Raw genomic sequence first — 26,688 nt, 5'->3', positions numbered from 1 at the left:
GCTTTCTAGATTGAGGATGCATAAATGTCCAATGCATTGTATTTCTGTGGTGGTGCATAGGTCGGTCTATCAATCCTCCTGCATTCTGTTCCTCCTCATCCTCACCAGTAAATTCAGAGCAGAGAGACAACCATGACTTCCCCAAAACCATTCATGAGCAAACCTTCAATCAAGTTTTTCAGCATCCATGTAAATGAACGTGAGCATGAACTTAGGAGAACATATAAAATGCAGACCTTCTGGATGAAATTTTTTTCCAGGCAGATGTACCTTCTCCCCTGGTTCCCATCAACCCTGCTTTGCTCACACAGCTGAAGTCTTTGGGTTGTATATTTCATTTCCCAGAAGTTCAGCCACTTTGCAGAACCCCTGGAGCCTCAGGCCTCAACTAAGTGGGCTGGAGGTCTTCCAAAGCTGGGCTTAGTTGGGAGATTTCCAGTACTTCCTGTTTCCAACTGAGCTGGCAAGAGACAAAATAGCTTTTTTCACTCTATTTCATTCTCCTTCTGGTGCTGGCTATACCCCAAAAGGCAGAGAGACAATGAAAGGGATAGGAGGAGGAAATCCACTGAATGTTTTCACTGTTGAGTTAAGAACCTGTGGGTCCTCAAGTTTGAATCCAGTATGGGGAGTGCGTGTAAAGGAGGGTGTCTACCCACCTTGTTCACGTGTGGAAGTGAAGAGGCATTTTATTTAGAGCCAGTGAGAAAAACTTTTTGGTTTCCCATCTTCCATGGAAAACCAACATGGGTGTTTGTTTGTTTGTTTTAATTTCAAGAAAAAAAATAATCCTGCATGTCTCATCAAGAGCACTTGGGGCAGGGGGAGCGTTCTAATGAAAAAATGCCTTGCAGCTTGGGTTGAACATTGTATTGATTTTTATTTTAGAACCACTGCAATCCAGGAAGAGATTTCTAGGAGAATAGATCTGTTTGCAAACTTTATCTAGTCAGAAAATCCACAACCGATGATTCACATTTTCTATCAAGAAAACCTTTAGAAAACATAAGCTACTCAACCAAAACTCATCTTGTCTGACCATTCCCAGAAGTGAGTGATGCAGAAGAATCTGAGCTACCTATAGCTGCAAATCCAAACCCAGTCCAATTTTCTCATTGTGTACAAATCACAAAGCTGTTGTGTGCTGTAATCCAAGCAGTCGTTGCTTCCAGCTCTTTTAGCTCACCCAGTGGAAAGTCATGTTTGCACCTACCACGTTCAAGCCTTGCTGAGGGGGTAGAGTCAGGATCAGTCAGATTACAAACTCTTTCTGCTTTCTGATGGATCAGATGAGATGGGCTCCAGAACCGAATGGTTCCCTCTTGGAGTTAGGCAGTGGTTAGACAGTTCTCACTGGCTTCAGGAAGCCTTTTCCTAGCCCAGATTCCTGTATCAGCAGCAACGAGGCGCAGTGGGAACAATGTCGAAGCTGGCCGAGGAGGCTGGTGCCTATGAGAAGCCAACAGGGAAAGTCTGAAAGGGGCCATCTGGGATCTTCTGCTTGCTCTGGGCAAAGGAGGCTCTAAGGGAGGTGGAGACTGACATGCTCTGAAGCAGGGATTTAGGTAATCACGTGGGTTGTGTACACCGGCACAAAATGGGCATTGACTAACATAAAGGGAAACCATTCTGCCCTTCCAGGTTTAACGGCCTTTTCTAAAGTGATGACCGAAGGGGCGGGAAGATACCCATCCAGGCAACTGTGACCACCACGGGCTCTGTAAGAGCTCCACAACACCGAATGTCAGCGTGACATTAGCTCTGGGACCTGGGTCTCAGGTGTGTCTGTGGTGGGTATCACACATGGGTGAGAAGAGGTGGGAACGCGGCATGCGCTGGATGGGGGGTCTGTGGAAATCGCTCCTCACTCGGTGGGGGCAGCGTGAAGCAACGCAAGACCCTCTGCGCTCTCCTGCGTGCTTTGTGTGCAGAGCTGGGCTCCAGTGAGAGGGAGAGCTGCCAGGTTGGCTCCCTTCCCCCAGATGGGGTAAACCATTCCCAGCGCTCCATCCGAACCCGTGCACGGTCCGATCCCCGCTATTCGACCCTGCTGCCGTTCCTCAACGTGGGAACCAAAGCAAACACTTCCCCCCCGCTAACGAGACGGGCTTCCCAGCACCTGACGATGCCTGGCTCTCCCTAGCTCGGCACCACCGTCCCTCACCTCGTTTACATATCTTCATTTGTCAAGCCTCGTCTGAACACTTTGTAGGCTGCCTTCTCTGTTGCCCTCCAGAGCTATGAAAAGGTCACCCGTCTAACAGGGAGAGGTGCTGGAAATAAACTGGTGTGTTTTTCCTCTATTCAAACATCAGATGTGACACGGGAAGATGAACCAGCTGCCAGGAACCCGCTTGGCATGTACGATGCTGTGCAGCGGTTTGTCCGGGCCCTGCTTGTCTGCCACAGATCATTAGTCGTTCCTGTTTCAAGGCTGTACCTCTCCGTGCTATCTCAATGCCGCGGATGCGTTATTTCTCCTTGGAAACAATAATTTATGGTAGTCTATGATTCATACTAAAAATCCCAAGGAATTGTGCAGATGCCCAGCTCCTAGATTACCTGGGAGGTCTGACACGTCTCTTACCGTGGGCAATGGAAGGAAAAGAGGGCTCACGAGGTCTGGTCCTCCCCGTGGAAACTCAGGATGCCAAGTTGTGATGCTGTCTGGAGAGAAACCTCCGTGACAGAGTAGCAGCTCCCTGCGTGCAACAAGGGCAGCAAACCCAGCCCGAACTGTTATCTTCATGTGTGCTGTCGTAGCTCCAGGGACTATGACCTTGCTTTGAAAGGTATTTAATGTCTACAAGGAAGATACAGTCCAACCAATTCTCTTCTACCAAAGTGAAACACAGCAGAAAAAGAAGTGAGGAGAAAGAGTGAGAGGAGACCGGGCAGTATTTCAGTCGCGCTGAGGAGCAGCTCGTTCCTGTTTGGAGGTAGATGTCTGCCGGGGGCCAGGCGCTCGGTTCCGGATGCTGAATCCGAACCATTTCTGAGGATGGCACAGCTGGGAATGGATCAGGAAAGGTGGTTCAGAGGGGACGTGGGCAGGGTAGCGGTGGTTCTGGCACCCCCTCCCCTCCTTCATGAGGACATCCCATTCACTGTTTTCATGGTTCATATCTAACGCTGGGACAAAGCCTTTTTCCTCTGTAGCAGCTATCGCGACATGCCTTCCAATGCAGCCCATCCAGGCGGCTTAGAGTAGAAACAGGACAAGGGAAAACTGTGAGTGAAGGCAGGCCTGAGACGTAGCAAGCAGCTGTGCAAAGACAGCTGAAGCTTCCTTCCAACGGTCTCCCTAAGATTCATCCATTCCTCCCCTGGCAATGGAGTCTGGGGCTGGATTCCTCTTCTGCATCCAGAACACGTTTGCAGATGTGACGCCTTCCTCCACCTAAAGCCCTTGCTCCCGGGTGCCCCGTTCAGCCTCTTGCTCGTAGCATCTGTTGCTTGTCGGATCCCCACGCCGAAGGAGGAGGCTGAGAGCAAATCCATGAGCTGGACCAAGGATATTTGCTGTGTCCTTCCCTGACCCATGTAAATCCATCCTTGTGTCCTCTTGTCCCCCCTCTATTTACACTACAAGCGCTTTGACTTTTTGCTTTTTCTTTTCACAGTGAGCGATACCAGTGAAATCTCATCCACACCTGCGGTTCTCAGATGTTACCACAATAACAGCGATTACAATACAGCCGTGTGCTTTAAACATTGTGTCCTGAGGCAGGTGGCATCTACTAATAAGAGATGGATTTAATCCTTTGTTACTGGCTTACCCAGAAGTCCTACATAATAGGGGCATTGCTAAAGAGGGATTCGGGATCCTGTGCAATCATACTTAACCCTTTCATGCTGCTGCTGGTGACATTTATGGCTGCTCAGAAATTAATATTTCAGATGTCCATAAGGCAGACTTATCTGTTTTCATCCCCAAATTGAGAAGAAATATTTTAACTTCCACAAAATATGAAACTCTGCAAAATGTCCATGTCCACTTGACAAAATCAAGAATCTCAACCCTTTCATTAAAGGTAGAACAGCAGCATTTTGAACGTTCAAATGTTTGAAACGTTCCCTTGAAAAACTAATTAAAAATATTCCATTTTTAAATTTACAATGGAGATGCAATATTTTCCAGAAGAGGGGCAATATTTGAAACCATGTATTTTGCAATGGGCAGAGAATCTGATTAGAACTGGACAGCACAACAGGGAAACTGAGGCACAGCAGAAGCCACATGAGTTGCTCAAAGACATAGAAGAGTGACTTCAGAGCCATGGTTAAAATTCATGAGGACATAACTTCTAGCGCTGCTCTCTGTTGACTGGAACACACCGAGTAGAAGCTGTCGTATCTGATGCCCTATGCAAGACCTTCAGCACTGCGTGACTTGCTTTCCAGGGTATGAGAATAATCTCAGGTTTTTAACAGCTCCGCAGTGACCTGAGTCCCACAGGCTTTTCTGTAGCTATTTAATTGCTTGGTTATCCCAGGCTGAGCAGCCTGTGCAAAGTACCCTGAGATGATACCCTCCAGCATTGACTGGAGGGGGAGCTGTTTGCCTGTAAATGAGAGCAGGACCCCCTTTTTTTTTTCAGGCACTGATGAATCATTTCACCTTTTTTCCTGACTTGTTATATACAGTCCTGCCATTTAAACAGGTTAGGTGTGGAAGTCTGCCCTGTTCGTGTGGTGTCTATGGTCACCTTGCTGGTCACAGGGATTGGAAGAGCCGGACACATCACGGTTTTAAAGATGGAAAGGTATCTGGTAGATACGTGAGTCCTAGACCGTTTTCCCAGAAAACAGTTTGGATTAAGAAGCGAGGGGAGAACTGGGGCTGCCTGGAGACCCAGAGATGTCCACACAAGCTCCTGAAGCAGTCATGCAGACAATATGCAGGTCAAGGTAGGTGCACTGTTAGGACGTCAGACTTCGCAGACCCACTTTCCATCTCTAACGGAGACCCTGGGCTTGGCTGAAAGGTACAAGTTCTCATCCTTCCCTCCAAACTCAGTGTGGAGCTTGATGACCCATCCAGCTGCCATCCCCAGCTGAGGTTTTGGGATTCCCACCCTAGGCCATTTCATCTGCCTTTAAATAGAACAGGGCTTTGAGGGAAACTGGAACTGGAACAAAGCTCCTTCCCCACTGTGAGGCCAGCGGGGTCGATGAAGAAGCAGCTGAGGGTGAAATCAATTAATTCATTCATTACAGAGCTACTGCAGTCACAAAGATATTTCAATTGTGCTTGCTGGGAGGTCCTCGTGAGAGACACATCTCATTTTCAGCAAGGTCCCCAAGGGGAGGGCATAGTCACACAATTTCATTCCTGCTGACTGTAGGGTAATACAGACATTCCAGGGAAAATGTACCCTCTTGTCACCTGAAATTTCACTCCAGAATAGGCAATGGTTTGAGTGAAATCAGACCCCGCTTCAACCAAGGGAGATGTGTGACAGAAAAACCCAAAAACCTGGGGAGAGAAGGGATGGCAAATGCTATTTCAAGGGTTTGCAGAATGAGAAAGCGAGGCTGGAAGTACATTTCCCATGGGCAGAAAAGTTTGCCACCAGGCTCCTGTTGCTGGGAAGGATCTCTGAGATGGCTCAGTACTTGCAGGGAAGCCTTTCAAGCCCCTTGGTCGTGATTCCACCAGAAACCACGTGCTCTGGTCTGTAGCCTTCTGCCCCAAATTCATCATGGTGGCCTGATGGGCATATCATGCACCTGTATTTGCATCCATGCCCATCGTATGGCCTCCTTGTGCAGCACACACCCCTTTACTGTCTGGTCTTGTGAGGGAAGTTTAATGAAGTTGTATTTAAATTCAGGTAATTGTAAAAAGCCTGCCGAGGTCTGGTCACTGAACAGCTCTTATTAGAAGGTACGGTCCCTTTTTTCATGCACCTTTGTACCCCAAACCAGAGAGCAGGATGTCGGTTGCTTAATCTCAGTGTTGATTTCAAAGCCTTTGCTCCTTCCAGAGAGATTTTTCAAGAGTCCTACAATCAGTATCTCAAAATCTTCTGAAGATATAGCCATTTATTGCAGGATTTGGCTGGGTAATGTTTCAGGGAAAAAAACTGTCATCCTGTCTAAATATACCATGTTAGCAAGAGAGAAAATGTACCTATCGACAGATGAATAGACAAAAAGAGCCTGCAATTCTTGAGAAAAAAAGCAGGACTTTTCAATCATTTCTATCTACCTGACAGCAAAGTTCACCTGCGAAGCAAGGGCAGAGTCTAAACAGCTACAGCATAATCCAAAAAACACTGAAGTGAACAGGGCTATGGAGTAAAAGCACTAAAGTGCTGATGAATTTAGTCCATTCCTCTTATATATAGAGGATACAGATTGTACAAACAGTCCCTTCCTGGGCTGGGCTGAAACCTGAAGAGGAGCAATACATCACAGGAGGAAAAGACGGAAATTCAAGGAAGGTTCAGTGACAGCAAAGGAGCAAAGTAATAACTGCTTTTCCTTTTTTTGTCTTTCCAAACAGGGATCATTCATAAAACGGAATAAGCTTTCACAGTTTTGAGGAAAGAAGGATGTATGGAAACGTTGTTTTTACAGTTCCGTGTAAAAAATGTCTTTACGCCTGATGCCAACAACATGTGAAACTTCATTAGCAGCTTAGTTAAATAGGAGTAGGCAGGACTACCTAAATCCAGGTCTACCAAGGGTGAATTAATTCAGGTTTGTAGATGCAGGTGGCTGACTTTCCATTAAGCGCCTCATGCCCCTGTTTCATACGGTGCATGGGCTGGGGGGTGTTGGATGAGCCATGCCTGGGAAATTACTTGGGCTTCTGAATGGTGAGAAGAAGAGAGAGGACAAAGACTTAACAGAGGCTGTCAGAAACTGAAAGTTTCATGTTTCCATGTCCCACATTCAATGCCTTTTTTTTTTTTTTCTTTTTTTCAAAGCTCTGATACATATATAGAGAGATTTTCTTTCTTCCATCCCCATTTTCAGTCCCCAGCCAGGAACCAAAAGTGCTAGAAATACTTCTGAGGGATGTCTGCATAGCCAGTTGTCCAGTTTCACAGACTTTCATGGCTTCTAGTGGAACTGGCACGTCCCTCTCTGTCTGCCATGCTCCAAACCAGACACAGCAAATGACAAAATACCAAGGTAAGTGGCCAAAACAAACTCTTTGTTATACAGGAGACTGAAGGGGATTATATTTTACTATTTTAACATATTTTTTTTTTCATTTTCAAGATCTTTTATTCTTAATATAACTACTTTTAAGAGATGGAAGAAAAGACATCAAAAGTATGACATACAGCTAACTTTAGGGCTGAATTGAATAACTCTTTAATGACGTATATCTTTACATAAAAATCCCAGTTGGTCGCTTGCTCAGTCTGCTAAATTTACAATATTCAGTAAGACAAATACAGAGGGGAAAAAAAGCCTCCCCAACCCCAAGCCCCCGTCATCTGAAGCTTGCTCTGGCCTCATTGCCTCAGCTCTCCAGACACCGGGGTGCCCTCGGGCAAAGCAGAGCCCCTCTCTGCCCCCCCCCGCTCAAGAAAACAGTCCTGAGCTTGGTCTGCTGTGCCAACCCATGTCACGCCACAAGCTGATTGCCGTGACATTTCCGATAATGCAATATTTGCCCAGAAAGGTTTTGCCCTGTTAAAAGCAAGTCGGACCTGCGGACAGCCCTGTTAGCATCAGTCTACTGAGCAGCTGGGAAATAATCGCGCTGGTCAGAGGAAACTGAGCCAGGGATGGAGGCAGGGCACAATTTATCTGGCACTGGTGTCTGTGTCAGTCCTGCTTTAAGCTGCCTGTGCAGACCTGCCCAGGGGTGGCTGGAAAAAGGAAGAATGCAAAACCTTCTCCCTAGCTCAGCAGCCAGCAGGACGGAGTTGAGACCCTTCGGTCATTTGGTTGACTGTGACACTGACCTTTCTCTGTGACCTTGGGTACAACCATCTTTCCAAGCTTTAGTTCCTCCAGCTATAAAATGGAGACACCAGCACTACCATTTATTTTCTTGCAATTCTTTCATAATGAAGAAAAGTAAATTTTTGCCTCTTAAACTTCTCCATCCCGCTCTGCCGAGCAGCACCCGCATCCCAGCCACCTTGAAGTGTTGCAGATTTGTGCCAGGTTGTTACGAGGGCACAGAAAGAAATTTGGGGGCTCTGACAGTCGATCTTTCCCCTGAGCCTAGCTCATTACCTAACTTCCCTGGTTTGACTTCTAATCCTCCAGAAATATACAGAAGAAAACCAAAAGAGCCAATTAACAAGTGAACCTGAGAGAGACAGAGGGGCTGATTCTCCACCACCCCGTGCCGAGCCCTCCGTGTGCTCCCCGTGTCCTGCTGCCGGGGTCTGCCTGCACGGGAAGACAAACGGGAACTGCCTCTGAAAGCCTCAATCTCTACATTTATTTAAGCAAAGCTTCGGATGGCTGCTGGGGATCAGTGTAAAATGAATGATTCCACATGGCAGCGCAGTCATATCCCCCTCCTTCCTTGGCTTTTTTTCGTTTCTACAAGAAAAATGAAATCCCCAAAGTCTGTCTGCCTGCCTGCTGCTTTCAGGGGGGTGGGTGGTTGCTCTGCTTAATTGAACTCTGATGTTCTAAAACTCCAGAAAAAAATTAATTTAACCTGGAAAGGCCTTTCTGATTCCAACGTGTTGATGTTTTCTTAAGGGAGGGAGTTACAAAAGGACTTAATTCCTGTGTTCCTGCTGCAAGATTTAAACCCTCTTTCCTGGTGGGATTCTGCTATGTCCTAAAATCCAGGCTGATGTTCATCACAAATTCACCAACTATGTGCTGCTTGGCTGTGCAGGAGTATAAACTACAGGTATATGAAATTCTCCTCCTCATTTTCTTTATTCCCACTTTTAGCTGTCCTGATCCTTTACTTGCTTCTCTCTTCCCTCCTTTCTGCTTTGTATTTTTTTCGTAGATTTGATTGCAAAGATGGGAGAGCAGCGGGTACTTGTGCCTGTCCCACGGGGCCAGCAAACACCGCAGGTAGGACGGGTCCCTTCGGCACCCCAGGGGCTATGTGGCTGCTCCCTCCGGCAGCGTGTCCCGGGGGCGGGGGGGCTGCGGCACACGCAGCAGCCTCCAAAAAAGAGCCCACGAGAGCCGGGCACAGGGCCGCACGGTTGGCGCCGGCTCCGGCGAGGAGTGTCTGCAGAGGCAGCTCCGTACCCTCACGACTGTCAGCGCTGTATTTTATGGGAACAAATTGTCGAAGCCAAACCCTACAGCTAATGGCTAAATTGGGGAGCGCGAAACCTGTCAGTACTGAGATAGAGATGCAGGGAAACGAATGGGTCACTGGAATAAATTCAGGCAAGCTTAAGGAGGGGAGAAAATAAAAAAGAGAAGCAGAATTTTTCTAAGCATTTAAGAGTTTATCTTACCCATTTAGGACTATCTTAGGCAAGGCAGGACAGTGGCAAGGCAATGGCTTGTTATGGCTTATGCTTGCAACTTCTCCCATTGAAATACTCTGCTTTTAACTGCTTATAATTATCGGGGCTCTGGTTTGTCATGCTGAACATCTGTTGCAAGTTAGATTTTGCAAAAGCAGTTTTAGATAAAGTGAAGCAGCCACAGCCACCTTGGTGATCATTCTCATGTTCTATCCACTAAAAAAAAAAAATCTGTGATAAAAATAGCATGAGGTGATGTCATTAAAAATTATCATAATGCATCTGGAAAGAAAAACCATTGGGGATACCTAGGTGATCTTAAATCTGACACTTTTTTTTTAATCCCTGATTTAGTAATTTTAACCTGCTTCTAACAGTAATGAGGACGTGATTTGTATTTGCAGAGGTCTGGCTCTGATCTGAAGAGTGTGTAAGTGCAGGAGAGGGGATGGGGGAAAGGTGCGTGGTTATATGTGACCATTTCTTGTCCCCTTTCCTGTACAGGTTTCTGCACAGATTCATGCCATGTCAGGGGTGCAGTCTGCCCTCCTCAAGATGGAAAGTAGAAGCAACCACCAAAAATTTCAGCCTCTCTGCCATCCACCTTAATACTACCCAAATTGACTGGAAGGACTAGCAGAAATGAGGACAGGATGTCCAGGCAATTTATATCCATCCTCACACTGATAGCATCTCTGCTTCCTTAAGCAGGTAGCATTTCTGTGCTAAGAAATAGCCTAAGCTGGTAACTGTGCAGCATCTTTTCATACTGACTAGCTGGGGCTGTTCCAATTGAGTATAATAAACGATATAAGGAACAATATAAGCGGTGCTATAAATAATAATGCTGCAATTCCACTGATGGCTTATGGTGGCATTATAAATGATCGGAGCAAAGTCAGGAGGTCTCTTCACACCACCAGAGCCTCGTGGTGGAATTATAGATCTAATTTAAGTGCATTTTGGGGGTAAATTATTTATTAAAGTGTAAAGCTTATGGAGATAAATGTTCAAGTAGTCAGACTCCTGGACTAGGTGAGCATTCCTGGTCCTAATAATTACAGGTAGAATTTGCCCACGGGCAAAAGGGCTAGATCAAGATTTTAGCAACATTTTAGGTATCCAAAAGCCCTGGAGGACGCTGCTTGGCACAGGGGCGCAATCTCCAGACTTACACTGCATTGGCCTCCTCGTACAGGTGATCAATCCTGAACACCAATTGCTCATACCTTGATTTTCATCATTACACTGGGGTTAGGAGATGAGAGCAAACAGAAACATTTTTTTGGCTGATGAAAAAACAGATATTGGTTGTTATCTTACAATTTTTGGTGTAAGTTTTCCTGAATCGCAGGCCTGAAAGGGAGTCCTGGTGCTGGTGTTTTCACCTCTTCCTGCATATTTAATTCTCCTTTCAGTCAGAATTTGTCACTGTCACCAAACTAGGAAAGCGTTCACAGGACTGTGCTGAAATTCTCTCTGCCACACACTTCTTGAGCAACCTCCGGCAAGTCACTTAATCCTAAACTCTCAAAAATGTACATAGACACCTGGATATATCTAATCTGCAAGTTGTAGGGACCTCTCCACACCAGCCTGGCTGATCTCTATGTGGCCAGAGCATAGAGATCCCTAAAGGCCAAGCTCGTGATGGCATTACCAGGTGTAACCTGAAGTCTGCCTTTAGCATGGGAAGAAAAGGAAGACTCAGCTTATAATCACTCCGAAAACTGCATTTTTTGGAGTCTTCTGCAAGATAAAAATTGTCCATGGAGCACGAGACTCAACACTGTCTTGCGCCACTGGGCTGCAGTAAGGATAAATACATTAAGATGAGGCATTAAGATACTGTGGTAATTAGGAGCCGTATAAGTAACTTAGATATAGAATGAAGCTACTAATAATGCATGAATGCAAAGCATTAAGAGGTTTCCTTCATATAAAGCACCCAGCCATTCGGTGGCTTAGCTCAATTCTCTGAAGCTGCAAATTCAGGCTGAAAATCTTATGAGGATATGCTCTTTCTGTGAGGGGTTGTGGGTTGGTTTTTTTCTTGTTATACTTAAAATATTGCTGAGGCCAACTTTTTGTCTATAGGCAGTGTTTTTCCCATTGCTTCCAGCCAGACTAGAAAATGTTGAATGGCATGGGGAAAGGTTTTTGTTTTTTTTTAAAAAGCAAGTAAAATTAGGCAGAGGGCTTGGGGGAAGATTCTGATTAAGGGAGTGTATCTAATGGTCAAACCAGGGAGATGGAATCAGTATTCCTGCCTTTAATTCACTGTGTAACCTTGTGTCTGTCACTAAGCTTTTTGTGCTCTTATTTTCCTCGTCAGTAAAATGAGTATTATAATAGTTACCTTCCTGATAAGGGTTTTCAGTTAATCAATTTCTAAAGCCCTTAAGTACAGAGAGACACAAGATATCATATCAACAAAGTCCAGCATTTATCTGTGGCTGGATACTCTCTGAACTGCACCATCTGTAAATGAATAGGACCTGATCTATATAAACCATAAAAATTCCTATTGACTTTGATGAATAAACACTATTTCTTGCAAATAATACCTATGTGTTTTTGTCACAGGCAGGATTTGCTTCTTAAAAATCTGTTTGAAAAGCAAACTAAAAAGGTTTCAGGTGGGTTGGTAGAATTAAACTCCCCTGATGACTGAATTGCTTGCACAGTTTGCCTGTGCTGCTCCTTATAGTAACTCGAGTCAGTCTTCGTGCTGCTGCTGGTGGTAGCAGTAGACAGAAAAAGTACTACATTTGTTTTTGCTCAAAATTCTGAATGTTTGCCAAGGGAAAAGGAGGAGGAAATAATGAACTTTTGACAGGCGTTTTTCAAACAATAGAATACTAAATTATGGTCTGGGAATGAAGATCCTTTCTTACAAGAGACAACTAAGGAGCTTAGCTTTTCTAGCCAAGCAAAACTGAAGGCTGAAAAACAGGCAGCGATTCTTGCACCTAAGTAGATTGGGGCATAACAGTGGGGATGGAAAAGAGCTATTAAATCAAAGAGTCAATGCTGAAAGAAGAACAAATGGGTATAAACAGACCATTAATAAATTTGGGCTATTAATTTGAAGAATATGTTTAAATATCATAAGAGCTGGATTACAGAGAGCCTGTAGATAGGAACAGGCATAGGCAGGTGAAGTAGCCCACCTGGGTTTAAGATGGAGCCACTCTCACACTGCAGCCAAGGGGCACGGGCAGAGGAGTGGACCTGAATCCAACTCCATACCTTTCTCTTCCTTGGGCAAGTCAATTGATTTTAGTATTTCCTTCAGTCTACTCCATTTCCAAGAAAATGTAGAGGATAACTTCCTTTCTTCAAAGTGCCTTTCTACATATATCGTGGCTGGATTTTAAATTGAGGAGCTAGCTATCACATCACCATTGCATTATATATACCTTTCTTCTATTCCAATCTTTGCTCTACAGTCAAGTGTTTCTACTGCCTTCCCCTACTTCACTGCTGTTACCATCCAATCCTTATTTCCTCCTCTTCCTCCACTTTGTAGCCCAGACCGTTTCAGCCCTGTCAATTCATTAAGTAAAGACATACAGCTGCAGTTGATGGTTACAAGCTACAGCACAAGTGGAGCAGCTTGAATTTAAAATGTGCTTGTTTCCTTTCTTGCCCTGCTCACTTTGGGCTGCAGCAGCTTTCACTGCAACAGCTCTCAACCTGCCTGAGTCCCAACAGCTCGACACTTCAATAATTTAAGTGATTTACATTCCCCAAAGTGCATCCGAACAGATTTATTATGAGTGTTTGCGACCTGTTCTTCTAAAGCACTTCTCTGATGTCTGTTCTTCATTAGAGTTCACCACCCAAGTCAGTTTGGAGTGATAATGGGAAGGTAAGTGCTGTTTCTTGAAGGCTTGTCATGGGAGCCGAGCCTGTTAAGATGGGCTGATATTAGGGGTCTCTGTGTTCATTTAGGTTGCAGAATGTGCAGGTGTGATTAAGACAAAACACTTGAGGAAAAAAATGTTTGAATTTCTCCCATATTGAGTTTCTGTCCCTCTAACAAGAAATTGAGCATGCTACCTCATGAGATTTTGCCTACTTGTAGGTTAGTATCATTGATTTATTTTTTTTTTATTATTCTTACTTTTTCCCTTGGCCAGTCTGCCATGTGCCAGTGTATCCCTTTGGATGCATAAATCATCCTCTTTCTCCTTGGACCACTCTGGTCTTACAGAAGAGGGTGCCCCTTTCTCCAGGCCAACAGCAACCCACTTGGCAAAGCTTCTCCTACAGTATGCCAGGTTGGTGTATTCCCCATAGCTGCCCTCAGCTCTCCCTCACACCAAGGTGGAGCTTCCTGCAGGTGTCTGATTCCAACTGGCCTGAAGCATACAACTTTTGTTCTGTTGCTGGAAAATCGTATCGCTCTCATTTATGACTTGTGTTAAGGTACCAAGTACTCCTTCTAGATACGTGCCTCAGAGACTGTATTGTCCCAGTAGACAAGGAGAGCATTTTTATAGTTATTGTGGAACTATGGCACTGAGAAGGTCTATGGGACCTTAGTCAAGGCTGTATGAAAGTTTGTAGAAGAGACTGGTACAGAATTGGTACTGCAGGCTCTCTGCCCTGTGGATTAGTCCCAAAGCTGTCCTTCCTTTTGAATTTTTACAACTACCTGGCTTGGTCTGAGTTGCCCCAGTTCACTTTGCCACGTCTCAGTCCCATGTAGTCCAAATTTCCCTTCTGTGCTCTTTTCTGCCCTGTTCTTCACCATTTTGCTGGCTTGAAATTTCCCTGCCTTGCTGCGTTGCTGGGCACACATCTCTTGCTGCTCTGGTTTGTCCATCACTCTTACGCTCCTCTCCCTTTTGAGGAGTCTGTCCTTTCGCGTTTGAACACACACCACTCAAGCAGCAAATCACTCCTGCGTTCCCTGTCCTGATGTGTCGTATAGGAATCTCTCTGGAGCCTGCAGTGAGGGCTACAGCTTCCCCCCTGACCTGTGAATTCTCCCCTTCTATGGGGACTGAGCACTGGTCCCTCATCCACTAAAAGAAGAAGAATTCAGCCTCATTTTTCACTGGCAGTGACTAGAATGACCAATCTGCTGCCTGCTGAAGAGCGAAAGGTCAGGCCAGGTCTGTTCTGTGGCTACTTGTTTTTCTCCACAGTGACCAATTTCAGACGGTAATAGAAGCATCAATAATGTCTCTGTCTTCTCTGACTGCTTTGTTTCTTATTTTTTCCCCTCCCTATTGATTGAAATATTGCAGCCTCCGTTTGTCAGCTCAGCCCCTGTGAGGCAGGCTGAGCCATCCGCTCGCAGCACATGTCTTCCCCATGAGCTGAGCTAATTTGGGATCATGGAGGTGTTGACCACAGATTGCAATTTGTAATCTCCTTGGCTCATGCTCTTTTGTGGTTGAGGTCTGAGTTTTTGGGGTTCTGAGGAGCAACCTGGCAGCTGAAATTCTGCTAATGTGTTTGCATGCTTAGAAGCAGCAGATGGAAGACTCTGTCCAAGGACTCATCACCAACCCAGTTCAACAGGCTCAGCTCCTGCTGCCAGAGCTGCAGATGAAGCTGATAGCAAGGAGGAGCCTCAAGGACAGCGGTTGTGTGGCACACGCGTCCTCAGAGCTGCCCCAGCCGTGTCCGTGCTCAGCTCTGTGTAGAGAATGATCCAGGCCTGTAGGAATTCAGTGGAAACCAAATCTTCTTTCCATCTTGGTGGAAAATAATATATATTAAAAAAAAAAAAGCCAAACCACCACCAACAGCAGCAACCCACCCTTCCTGCCAAACAAGCTGCCTGTCAGAGAGCTTCATCAGAGCTCATGCTTCTTCCACATGGTTGGGTCAGGCCTAACAACATACCTCAGCTGTGAACTTTTTATGTTGAACTTCATGGATAGCTTTTCTCAGAGTAAGTTAAAGTTCATAGTTACATTTCTGGCTTAGTTGTCTCCCCAGTCTGGGAGTCATGAGTTTTGAGCTGTCACCCCTGAGCCATCGCTTCTCCTTGCACAGGGACAAGGAAATGGAAGATGATATGCTCGGTCTCCTCCGGTTTCCACCAGACAGATACTGTGTTTAGCAGGAGGCAGACCCCACTTCTCACTGTTCTCCTGAACTGCAGCATCTCAGCATCTGATGTACTGCAGAGCATCTCATAACTGCCCCGCAGCCGGTCCCACCTTGTCACAGACCTCCACGGTATCTAATTGTCATCTTGGCCACGTTTGGAGTGGGTGTGAGACATGATGCTGGCTCCTGCTGAACTACTGCTCCTAGACCCTATATCATCATCATCAGAGTCCTCCTTTCTAGAATACAGCTAGTGCTCTTTGCAAATGCTGATTTCTCTTGACAGATGAAAACTTGATGAAATTTGGTTGTTCTAAACAAATCTGTTTCTGTGAGCACATGCTTCTGACTAAGAGGGCTTTGCAGTTTAGAATTGCTTAAGTTAATTGATATTCAAGAGAGATTATTCAATAGTAATGCATTCATAAACAATGTCACTGTTTGTTTGAAAAATTAAAACATTAATTTAAATTAAACTGTAAACAAGGGAAAGATGTTGTATGAGTAAGGATTGAGAAGGCACTGCAGAACATCTTCTGACTGGAGTAATGTTTTCCCTATATTTGTATGGGACATGCCTATTTTAAAATGAGGAGAATCAAAACCATTTTGGGCCCTGTTTCTAGCTCTTCTTAGAGTCTTTCCTCTTCAGTAAGAGAAGATAGTTCAGCGGTCACCTGAGTCTTCAGAAACCTCTGTTAACTCTTTTCTCCGTCAGCCATCTCTCCTGTGGCTGGGTCTCACCGGGGCATTTGGCCATCTGAGCCTGGGAGGTGATGGCATTCCTATCCCATGCAATGTGTGCTGGGATTAAAATTAGTCCATTTTGGCTGAAAAAAATGCAGCTGACCATTTTCACAATACTACCTATACCACTTCCAGCAGGAAAGGTTTCTTGGGTAGAGTGTGGCATTTTTGGAGACGTTTCTCTTTGCTAATAAATCCCCGCTTTATAGACAAGCTGGGTTGTAAGCCTGGCTCAATAAGGCAGGCTACAGCAGTAGATAGAGCACGAAGTTAAAACTTAGATGACCTGGGTTAAAGTTTCTGCACTGCTACAGATCTTCACTGTAATCTTGAATAAGTCACCTCTTCTCTCTGTCTCAGTTCTTCCCTGTAACATGGGGCTGTCAACACCTTCTTGCTTCATGAGATTTTCAGAGTATAAATACACTAAATGTGTGGAAGCACTCAAATACAGAGGTAATGAGGGTCATCTGAATACTATACGTAGATAAGTAAGGATGATTATTTTCCATCTCCTTTATCCCTGCATGATAAAAATTTTTCCAGAAACCATTACGTACAACACATAAGCCAGAAGGAGTGGGAAAGTAATTCCCTGTCCTCAGCTATTTTTTGTATGTGGATGAGGTGTATATTTGGGGTGGTTATTTTATCACAGGGTCTTTCTCTACATATTGGTAAGCAGGGTATATTTTGCATGACTTTGTTCATCACACCACCCCAATAATATTAGGCAAGTAAAATATATAAAGTTATTTATGGTGAGGGAAAATCAAATTTCCTCTCAGAGATTATTGGCAATAGAAGAATCAGAACGACTTTAATCCTGTCCAGTACAGAGAATTCCCAGTAGCTTCAACATGTTAGTCTTCTGTTTTTCAGAAGTTTATCTTTGGTTCCCAGGGGTCATAGTAAACTTGATTTGGCAGAATGTGGTCCCTGACACTTCTTCTAACACAGTCTCTGTATCAGATAGGAATGCCGGGTTTGTGTTTTTTCCTTATGAGTGCAAGGCAATGACAGTGTTCCTTAAAATGAACATGAAAACTTGAGATGTCTAAATCAGCTTTCAGAATATGGGAAAACATTGTTTTTTATTTATAGAAAGAATATTAGAAGTAAAACTCCAAAGTTCTAGCTTTATATCTAGCAGCAAATGACCAATTGTAAGTTGTGTTCTTTTGTGCCTCAGTTTCCCAGTGTTCAAAAAAATGCAATTAATTTTTAAGGCAAGATAGGGCATATCTATGCAATGCTATATTCTATTATGGTTTACTTAACCATTAAAATATTTTCTTAAAGGAAATGATTTAAAGCTGATGGTAAGAAATACTTTTCTTACATAGCACATAATTAACATGTGGCACTCAATGCCACAGACATTATTGAAGCCAAGAGCTTTGGAGGATTCACAAAAGGATTAGACATTCATATGAATAATGAGAAATTCTATTAGAGAAAATAAAAAATGTATGAGGGATGGAGAAGTTCATGCTTCAGGGTATAAAGCAGCTGCTAATTGATGAGGGCTAGGAAAGAAATGTGCCCCTGTGGGCAGGACATCCCGTGATGGTTTGTTACGGGGCTTCTTGAACAGTACCTAGAAACTGAGATGTTGGCTGCTGAAGGGATTGCTGGACTGCCTGAGCCTGCTGCAGCAAGGCAACTCCCACCTAAAGGTAACAACTGAAATGAAAACCAAAGGTCCAGCCAAGCCAACTGTGGCTGAGCCGTGGTGGTCTGGTAGCCCGTAGCAGGCTGAAACTGGGATTCTTGGTATTGCATCCAAATGTTTCTGACCTTCCAGCTGTGTGAGGTCTCAGTGGCACCACGAGTGCCTGGTGCAAGGCGATGGCGCTGGCTGCGAAGGCAGGACATCCCAGGCACCTTGACAGGTGTGCTGAAACCTGTCCCATCCTCCCTGTGTGTAATCCCAGGAGAAAAAGAAAAAAAGAAAAAAAAAACCAAACCGAAAAGCCACAGAGGTGAATTGCACCTGGTCGCTCAGCTGATCTGAAGTCATTCCTGTCCAGTCTCCGTCTGTCTGTTTATCCAGGGCCTTCCACAGAGGTGTGTGCGTAGGGCACACAGCCATTTAACACACACATCAGGTAGCCAGCCATGTTTGCAGCTATCGAGCAAGCAATTATGGTTCATTCAATCAAAGGCTTTCGTTTGATCCAGCCCCAATTAACAGGGAAGGCATTGCCACATCTGCCCGCAAGTTCAGAAGTGTCCACGATTCAACTTAGATTATTGCTATATTTCTGCAGCTTTTGATAGAGTAAGATTGATTACAAGAAATAAGAAAAAAGAGTGACCTTCCTCAGACTTTTCCAATGGTATTTCGGTTAGTATTTTATAATCACTGTTTAACAGAGGAATTGCTCTCTGGTTATTAATATAAAAATTATCACCTTCTTTGACTAATAAAATCAATAAAGGCTCCTATCCTTTGAAAAGGCCAGAAACCTTCTCTCTGTTCATAATTAAACATTTCAACCTAATCTGGAGCAATAATAATCTTCAAAGTTTTATAAAATTCCTAATAATAATATCTTACAGAACACCTTTCCTCTCAGCAGGTTTCGCAAACTGTGGCCCAGATTTGGAAAGCATCTTTGTGCATGGCTGGACTTGGATATGCATGTCACTTTTTAAGGAGGTTTTTTTGGTGGCATTTCATCATCAGTGATAAACGCATATAGGAAATCTATATGTTGCATTAGTAACACAATTAAAAGGCTGTTGTTGCTGGGTTTGCCATATAGCAGCCAGATAACATATTTTTAATTGAAGGTGCCTGCAGTAAGGCATTTACATTAACTCAGAGACCTCCAAGGAAAGGGTCAGACTATTGCAGGTGCTGAGAAATTATAGCTAACTTTTAATTAAAAAAAAAACAACTATTTTTCCAAATGTTTTATTTCTTATATTTGTGTTGGAACGTAGTGGGCCAAAGTACTTCTTGTTGTCCCCTTGTTACACCAGGGTTAGCTATGAATATCTAAAGTCAACGTTCATATAGTTGGTGACGATGTAAGCACCGCATGTCACTTGCCTAACCTTCAATCCAGCCAGCGTGCCAGGCTCAACTGACACAATGGTAGAAGCAGGATCAAAATTCAGAATCTTATGTGGAGAGAGACTGCTTCTGCCTCTCTAATTTCTACTGTCCTTTCCTGGAGTTACATTTATCAGGATTACTCACTTCTCAGGCAAGTTATCTCTGTCAAGCTTGAATGGCTATTCTCACGGGGTACCGAGACACATGCGAGCTAATTAACTATCATCCTGCATTTGATGATGACGAGCATCCATTGAGAACCTTCCATCCCAGTGGATCTCATGGAGCTTCACATATTAAACAACCTGCATATGCCAAGCACAGGGATTACCTCCTCATCAATGAGTGGCAACTAGTTTTGAGTGGAATCGCTCGGCAGTTTAACAGCAGGCAGCAGAGCTACGCAACAGTTCACGGCGGGGAGTAAGGAGTACCTTTATGGAATGATTAACTTGTCTAAGAAAATGATGTCTCTGCAGGGCTTTCCTTTCACATGTAGCTGCCACCAGTAACCCTGTAACAGAGCAGGCATGAAATCTGGGGTAGGGATCCCTTTTCACCATTGCCCACGTATAGAATTCCTGCAGGCAGCACAGGTATATATGTCAACTTAGATTTAGGTAACGATAACTCAGAATTGACCCTTTTGATCTAATCTGACCCTTTTGATCTAATCCAGCCCTTTCTTAGGAATAAACATTTCCAAACCCGGGTGTTTTCTTATAAAAGAATGTCCTTTCAGTGCCAGTCATTGAAACCTGTGAAGCAGTCCCAATGGATGACCGAGAGAATGCTGTACTCTTTTTTTTTTTTTTTTTTTTTTTTTTTTTTTTTTTTTTTTTTTTTTTCTCCTATATATATTCAAGCCATCTCGGTGAGGGAACTTAATTGATGTTATGTAGCCCTGAGTTGTGTTGTATGGGTAAGTCCTTTGGCTCCCTTAGGCATTTTGGAAGCATCTGATTTGGGGTGAATGATGTAGTCTTATCTTCAGAAGTTTCAAGCATGCAGGTTTTTTTGGAGCTGACTTGGCTCTGGCTTTCGACAAGGTCCTCGAATCCCGTAACAACCAAAATGCACAACTGCACTTAGGAGAAAAAAATGAAAACCCACAAGTCCTTTGTACCCCCCCCCCCCCTTTCCCCATACGTGGGTGAAGATAATAGTTTGTGTGCAATATCAATAGATGAAAGAGCTACCTAAATACTGAGTGCTATTGTAGGACAAGACTCGCTGGGTGTGAATCTGTGCGGCCCCACTGAAGATGATGAAACTGTGCTGATCTCCACCTGCTATGGATCAGGCCCTTAAGTATTTATTACTGTTATCATCTGAACCTGAGTTGCAGCTCTCCCCCATATTTACTCATCACTGACTTTATCACATCCCCTTTCATTTTCTTGCTTTCTGAACAATTTACATTTCACCCCCTTGGAGCTTTTTTGGATGAGACTCCTTTCATCTCTCATCATAATGTTCAATAATGACATTTCCATTTGCTTCCCTTTTCATGAGGCTCCTCTTTGAAAACAGGATCTGACCCCTGTCTTTGTATTCTCCTGTCAGCCAAGAATCACATTGTGCACGAATTTAATTGACTTACTACATCTTTACAGAATGTGGTTACTTTAGTTTTGTGTGTGTTCTGTTTGTTTGTTTGTTAATTTCTGGGTCTTTGAGAACTAGATTATGCAATTTCCAGAGCCTATTTCCAATTACTATTGAATCTTTCAATTGAACTGAATTTCATTGTGAGATGGAAAATAGAACTAACTGAAAATTCAACTGAAAACATGTCAGTATTGTTGATACATGTGTTAGTGCTAATATAGAATTTATCAGCTTATTTTCTTTCTCTTCTGGGGCAATGTAGGGAGGGGAAACATCAAATAAACAAAAGCAAGTACAGTTTTTTTCTTTTCTTTCACAGTAAGAAACATCTGTATTGCACTGAACAAAACTTTATTTGCCCTATTTTGATGCACATGAAACCCACCTGATCCTGCTCTTCAATCCTCAGATGCAATGAAAAACTACTCTTTTCAAGAAATCTCCAGCATTGCTGTTATTTAACTAGCTCCTCCTTTTTTGGAGCTGACTTGGCTCTGGCTTTCGACAAGGTCCTCGAATCCCGTAACAACCAAAATGCACAACTGCACTTAGGAGAAAAAAATGAAAACCCACAAGTCCTTTGTACCCCACCCCCCCCCCCCGCCCCGGTATAACCTGGCCTATCGCTATCGATCTAGAGGGAATGAGATTGATTTACACCCATAGAGTATCTGGTCCGTTATTATGACAAGTGACATTGGTGCTGGTGGCACCTCGTGGAGGATGAAAGCAGGTTGCTTCTGCGACAGGCACACAGTGCGCAGAAAGGACCGGTTGGTACAAAAGCTGTTTAAAGTGTTTAGGTTGCGTAAACAAATGTCGCTTTATTGCTTGGTTCGTGGCAAGGTGCAACGTTTCCTGGAAAGCAGAGTATGGTGGAGAGCTAAATGGACTGTAGTCCCTCTCTCCTACGAGCTTGCCTGGTCCTGCACGTGCTGTGCCACATGGCAGAGGGGGGGACATGGAGCCCCCGCTCCTCAGCACTGCTGGGACCATCCTTGACTGGGTGCATCTCACCCACGTGCTCTGTCTCTCCTTTATGGTAGCTTCATGGCTCCAAAGAGGGCTAAATACATATCGGTGTGAGAGAGAGGGCTTTGCCTTGTAGGAAGATGTGTGAAAGTAGCTCTTTTCCCTTCTAACTTCTTTGAGGGAGAGAGTGCTGGCCCCATCCGCCATCAAGCTTGGTCAGATCAAAACTCCCTACAAGGAGATGACCAAGTGCTCAGTGCAAAAATGATTTGCAGGTGTCATTCCAATCCATGGAGTACCTTGCCAGGTTCTGGCAGCTGGTGGCTGGAGGGCTTCCTGAGGCCTGGGTGTTTAAAAACCCCACCAAACCCACAGATGCGCATACCCTCTCTGAGTCTCCTTGCTCCCTTTTTGAAGCTAGGTGACCTCCCATAGCATCCTGAGAGAAGGACTGAAATGCCTGTGGCTTGAAAAGGGGCTTGTTTCATTTACTTGAAACCACTTGCACAATGACTACGTAGAGTGCCCCATAGTTATTCTGATATAAGACAGTCTGGGGACCCATTCTGCACTTTTTTCCACCCAGATCTTTCAAGACCTCTCTTCTAAACTCTCGATTTTTCTCTTTCCTGAGCCCTTGGTTAGTGAGGCTCTCCTCGCACACCGTTACTTTGATCCTTGTTCCCTTTCTCTGCACATTTTCCATTTTTAGTTATCTCTTTTTCTTTTTCTTTCCTTTCTTTTCCTGAAATGGGGAGAGTAAAATTACATGCACAATTGGATATTCAAGTGAACTTTAGATTCATACAGTGGCACAACCATGCTTTATGTTTTCTTCTCTGAACTTCCAGCAGTTCCTGCTATTTTATTTGCCTTTTTGAGCATTTCTGAGCACTAAACTAACATTTTTCAGAACTATTCACAATGATTCCAAGATCTTATTCCTGACAGGAAATATAGCGTTAGGCTTATTTTCCCCATGCACATTACTTAGCACTTATCAGCACTGAATTTCATCTGTCATTTTATCACTGAATCATTCTGTATCTCAAGAGTCTTCTGTGATTCTCTATAGTCAGCTTCAAATTTGACTATGCTCAGTTATTTTGTGTCTTCTACTAACTTCATCTGCTCGTTATGAATCCCCTTTTCCAGCCCATTTATGAATATGTTGAATATGTTTGCTTCCTGTCCTTTTAAGCAGTTAACAAGAAAAGTTCTCTCATTCCATTCGGTTGTAGCTTCTTTAAGAGCTTTTGGATGTTACCTTGAGAGGTTTGTTTGGTTTTTGGGGGTTTTTTTAATTCCGAAGCACTACATTGACTACATCATCCTTATTGATATATTTCTTAATTACTTAGAGGACCCCAGAATGATTTGTGAGGCATGACTTCCCTCTACAACAGCCGTATTGACTCTTCCTGAAGAACGATGTGTCCATGTATTCACTAATTCTGTTTGGTTTCGTTTCTAATAATTTGGCTAATTTGCCTGGTGCAGCAATCAGACCTGTTGATGGGGACTGTGGCATCAGCTCCAGAGAGTGATTTTTAAGGCTGGAGTTTTATTTCCAAGTTTTCCTTCTTGTGCGGAGACTGCTTTCCAACGGGTTCAGAAGGTGGCTGGCGTGATTCTGCATGATTGCTTACTGAGGAAGGATCAAGATGGACTGGAAGCTCTCTGTTTCAGGACTTGAAACCTCACATTTGTCCCAATCTACTTTCCCTTCGTCCTCATCTTTAGGTTATGGGGAGAGCAGTGACTACCTTTTCAGTCCTTAGTATGGGGGCTTGTCTCTGCACCAGGCAAAAGTTGTATTTACAGAGATATGAGCAAATTGAGATTGTGTGCTTTTTAAGAATAAGGTTTTGCATGCCCTACATTTTATCTAACAACTGAGAGTCTGAACAAGTAATATTTGTGCTCAAGTCTTCTTTCTGATGGAAGGGGAAGCAGAGCTGTGAGCAGCAGGAGCTGTAAGGGTCCTTCAAATCAGACCACTTCACTGCCTCTTCTTCCTGAATTGTTTGTCCAGCAAACTCAAGAACCAAACAAATGTGGATTATCCCCCAGTTGAAAAGTATTTTACTTTTAGCTGGTGTAAATCAGAACAACTCCAAAGAAGATTTTTTTGAGCTGAGGATCTGGCCACTTTCACACAGTGCAGTTATATCTATGTATCAACAAAAAAAAAAAAAAGATTTTTTTTTTTTAAAATGACATAAATCCCACAGCTTTGTCAAAAAGCCTTGTATCACTCTAGCAGTCCCAGTCAGCCTTAAACTCATGCTGTCCATCTGTCTTTAGGAGAGGTTTCTGTATTTTTGGTTGGTAGGTTTGTTTTAAGGCTGGCTGCTTCAGTAAAATGCCCGGTTGGATCAAAGCCCAAGCAAAAGTAATGACCAGTTCAAATGGATGTGTTTATGTTCATTTCAGTAAAATTCTCACTTCTGACATCAGCTGAGGAACTAATCTCTTGGCAGAGCAAAAGGTTGGAAACTGGCCCCACTCTTGCCTACCTTCCCTTGGTTTGGTGGATAAACTGGGGAGTGCCGCCTGCAGAGCTGTCCTACCCCTTTTCACCAGCATAAACTTCACTTCCAGGATCAGATAAACTTTTATTTTGTGAATATAATATATGTTCCTTAAATGAGAAGCCAACCCCTGCAAAATTACTTTTCCTTATGGACCAGGGTTGGCCTCACCAGTCCTTACTATCCCGTTCTGATTCTCTCACAGCTACTTGAAAGTCTCATCACTCTCGAGTGGGGAGCCTTAAATATTTCCAGTGACATTTCCTTGGCCCCTGGTGATTTAATATTATTAACCTGGTATGTTATTAAAGTGACAGGAGATGTCTCCCCTTCACAGGTATATTTTTCCGAAAACTCATTTGAATTTTTATTACTTTATTTTGAGGGGCAGCTAGTGGAGCACAGAACGGGCAGGGAGGGCACAGGAGGGAAATGAGCCTGGTCCTGGGTATGAAGATCTTCTCTGTATGTACGATACAGGTTCTGGCATAGTTTCTTCCACCATAGTTTACTACAGAATTAAGAGTATTTCTTAGTTTGAGCAGTCAAACTAGAGTATTTCCAGGAAAAGTGTCTCTTTTCTGAGACTGCAGCCCATTTCAAAGGGATCACCTGGAGGGGAAATGGGCTTTCATGTGCTTTGCAAATCCCACAAATCTTATGTTTTACCCAGATCTCAATCTGAGTCTGCTTAAGTTTCATCTTACAGCTGTTGTGACTGTAGGAAAAATCTAAAGCATATAGGGAAATCTATAAACTGAGGACAGTATAGAAATAAATCCAAATTCTTAGCTAGCATTAATCAGTGACATTAAAATCATTTGAATGGAGTTGTATCTGTTCCCTCTTGTTGCACATATAATCTGCAGGGCTTGGGTTTGCCCAGATATAAGGGGAACTGATTTTAACCACAAAAAACCCCCTAGCTCCGTAATGAGATCTCTGTTTACAGAAGGTCCACAAATTTTCAAGAATGTGTTTTCAAGATTTTGTTCACTTTTTATGGGGAGGCTGATTCATTAAACATTTGGGGAGAAAACTCTCAGTTAGGATGTGTTCTTTTTGGCTCTAGAAGTAAGGAAAAGAGATCTTTTCTTTCTAACCACTCATTCAGGAAAGCTGGGTTGTTAGATCTCCATCAGCTACTGATGCTCTTGGAATTTATTTTGTCATGCTTTTGTTTTTCTATCTTTCCATACCCTGTTCAGTCTGTCATGTGTATTTTTTTTAGGAAATCTGAACAAATATCAACATCTTCATATAGTTCGTGAAACAGACCCTTTTGCATTTTTCCAATAGATACTTGGTTCAGTACTTAGATCCAAACCCATCTCTATGCTTTGTTCATTAAAATGGCATCACTTCGAAAGGATATTTGAAGATATTTTCTTTGTCTGTGGCTTATCAGCTCCTTCCCATCTGCCTGTCTCGATATCACAACATTGGTATTTTAGACAGTTCACTAAAAACTTTGCAAGCTAAGAAGTGATATCCTATACTGCCAGGGCTTCATTCTTAAACAAGACATTCATGACTTTTCCGTTAGGGTTTGAAACTGGTATTGCAGCAAAACCCTCCCATTCAGGTTTATTTTTACCTTTGCCATCTATGTAATCTCCAAAAATCACTTTAGAAAAATACTGTATCAAAAGCTGATATTAAACTCTCAAGTGCCTGGCAAATGATTTAAAGCAACGGCTCACACTGGGGTAAACCCCAGAGATTTCTTTTGTAAAGTTCCACCTACATAATCTCTTAGAGGTAGATTTTTAGAGCTTTCTATTTACTTTAGTCTGGAGACGTTTCTTTGCTTTTATGGCTCATCTGCTTTCTGTCCACCGGTTCTTTTAGACAGGAACGTTGCTGTTTCCCTACAGTTTAATATTTTTTCTCTTGCTTAGCGGTTTCCGTTGCTGTCATCCCGTACACATGCAAAGCATGAGCAACCCACCTGCTCTGGAGCTGGTCGCTGGAGAAAAGACGGTGCCGTACACCTGGCAGCGAAGAGAACCGATGCTGGGAACGGCAGGCTGCGTGAGTTTCGCTTTGCTGCGGGACGGTACCCGTAGCCCAGGAGCAGTCGGCTGCTCCGATCCTTGGCTGATGCAAAGCGATCAAGTGTCAGTGGATTTACTTTATGAGATCTTCTGTAATGGTGTATTTGAATATTCTGGCTTTGAAAAGATGTCTGGCTGAATTTGTTCATTGTCTTCTCCTTTTCGGTCATCTTCTCTCTCGCAAGGGACTGAGCGTC

The 26,688-nt window shown here is 43.7% G+C and overlaps 2 long non-coding RNA genes across 4 annotated transcripts in view; both read left to right on the top strand.

Annotated features, from left to right (window-relative positions):
- The window catches only part of LOC142604628 (uncharacterized), a 74,029-nt gene extending 65,494 nt beyond the window's left edge, over window positions 1–8,535 (top strand). For both annotated transcript variants that reach the window (XR_012838480.1, XR_012838481.1), the window contains 3 exons: window positions 1,642–6,473; window positions 6,939–7,146; window positions 8,242–8,535. This is a non-coding gene — a long non-coding RNA (uncharacterized LOC142604628). The remainder of the gene's footprint in view (window positions 1–1,641; window positions 6,474–6,938; window positions 7,147–8,241) is intronic.
- A 280-nt stretch (window positions 8,536–8,815) lies between these two features.
- LOC142604629 (uncharacterized) overlaps window positions 8,816–26,688 on the top strand; it is a 30,733-nt gene continuing 12,860 nt past the window's right edge. Inside the window, exons 1-3 of one of the 2 annotated variants that reach the window (XR_012838483.1) lie at window positions 8,816–8,845; window positions 8,951–9,018; window positions 9,933–10,223. This is a non-coding gene — a long non-coding RNA (uncharacterized LOC142604629). Of the gene's footprint in view, window positions 8,846–8,950; window positions 9,019–9,932; window positions 10,224–26,688 lie in introns of those variants that run through there. The other variant, XR_012838482.1, reaches the window with a different exon arrangement.

This window comes from Balearica regulorum, chromosome 20, assembly GCF_011004875.1.
Source record: "Balearica regulorum gibbericeps isolate bBalReg1 chromosome 20, bBalReg1.pri, whole genome shotgun sequence".
Taxonomy (NCBI): Eukaryota; Metazoa; Chordata; class Aves; order Gruiformes; family Gruidae; genus Balearica; species Balearica regulorum.
The sequence above is the reverse complement of the archived record's forward strand: the minus strand, read 5'-3'. Positions and strand labels throughout refer to the sequence as shown.